The 1,745-nt window shown below is 36.0% G+C and overlaps 1 non-coding gene across 1 annotated transcript; it reads right to left on the reverse strand.

Moving 5' to 3' along the window:
• Positions 1–1,379: 1,379 nt before the first annotated feature.
• LOC121211765 (small nucleolar RNA R71) lies at positions 1,380–1,485 on the reverse strand. Its single transcript, XR_005906983.1, has one exon. It is a non-coding gene; the product is annotated as a small nucleolar RNA R71 (small nucleolar RNA).
• Between the last annotated feature and the right edge of the window lie 260 nt (positions 1,486–1,745).

Consider the following 1,745-nt stretch of genomic DNA (forward strand, 5'->3'; position numbering starts at 1 on the left):
TAAGGAGTCTAAGCATATAAATTTTATCTTATAATCATTTTTGTACAATTTATAATGATTTCCTAAAAACAGAACAGGGAATCTAGTAGTCATTTTGACTCAGCCCCACAATACTTCAAATATCTCAAGATCGGTAACTCTTTTGTTTTTATAGTTTCTTTTGTAAGAAAATAGACTCTTCAAGCTTTAATGGCATAATTCACTCAGCTTCTAATTAAACTCCTACAAATTATGGCGATTTTCCAAAATCACCTTACTGCTGCTGTCCCCAAACAGATTATTACCAAATCGAATACTAACATTAGCATTTCACCTTAATAGCTAGCTTACCAAGCCTTAATTTAACATATTAATCTTTAACATATCTTTCACTTTTCATCAACAACTATCAAAAAGCTCAAGCACTCATCAATGGCAAAACACAAAAATCATCATCAATCCACAAAATTGAACCATGGGTTTTTAGAACTCAAGTCAACTACTAAAACATGCATGCATCTCAAGAACAACATCAAACATACCTTAGTCTAGCAAACCACCATAGCCGATTTTCTCAAGCTCTTCCCCTTCCTTTCTTTCCTCTATTCGGCCAAAGGTGTTCAAGAATGAACACATTTTTTTTTGTTTTCTTTCCTCAACTCACGGCAACAAGGGGGGTATGGATGAGACCATTTTTTTCATCACCCTTCCTTTTCATTGTTTAATTACCATGCTCTTTATTTTATTTTTCTTAGCATACATCACTAGCATAACATGTTGGTGACATGTTTCCACCCATAGCATGGCCAGCCACTATGCTTTAATTTGGCTAATTTGACATGCAAGGACAAACACTTTCCCACATATATTAATGGGCCACTTGAACACTTGCCTAGCATATTTCTAAATTGTCTCACATAAGTCCCTACTAATAAATTCCACATACACTGACCAAATTAAAGTATGGAACTATCACACAAGCATTTACGCACATCATAAACACAGAATATAATCTTTAATTATTTATAAGACTCGGTTTTGTGGTCCCGAAACCACTTCCCGACTAGGGTCAATTTTGGGCTGTCACATTAGGGATGCTATTGCTGCGAATAATTTTGAACTGAAACCTAACACCATTCAAATGATCCAACAGTTTGTTCAATTGGATGATTTGCAGGACGGGGACCCAAATGCTCATTTGGCGAATTTCTTAGAATTTTGTGACACATTTAAAATCAATGGCATTTCTGATGATGCCATTCGTCTTCGGTTATTCACTTTTTCATTGAGGAACAAAGCTAAACAGTGGTTGAACTCGTTACCACGAGGGTCAATCACTACTTGGGAATAAATGACAGAAAAGGTTTTATTAAAATATTTTTCACCGGCTAAAATGGCTAAATTACACAATGATATCTCTTTTTTTGTGCAGATGGATTTAGAAACACTCTACGATGCATGGGAGAGATACAAGGACCTTTTGCGAAGATGCCCTCACCATGGGTTACCACTCTGGCTATAGGTTCAAACGTTTCACAATGGCCTGAATCCTTCTACTAGACAGATGATTGACGCAGCTGTTGGTGGAACTATCAATAATAAGACACCTGAGAATGCTTATGAATTCATAGAAGAGATGTCACCGAATAATTATCAGTGGCAAGTCATGAGGACAAAACCAATGAAAATAGTTGGAGTTTTTAACGTCGATTCGGTCACCATGCTCTCTAATCAGGTAGAACTTTTGAATAGAAAATTTGACGATT

Source organism: Gossypium hirsutum, chromosome A12, assembly GCF_007990345.1.
Source record: "Gossypium hirsutum isolate 1008001.06 chromosome A12, Gossypium_hirsutum_v2.1, whole genome shotgun sequence".
Classification (NCBI taxonomy): Eukaryota; Viridiplantae; Streptophyta; class Magnoliopsida; order Malvales; family Malvaceae; genus Gossypium; species Gossypium hirsutum.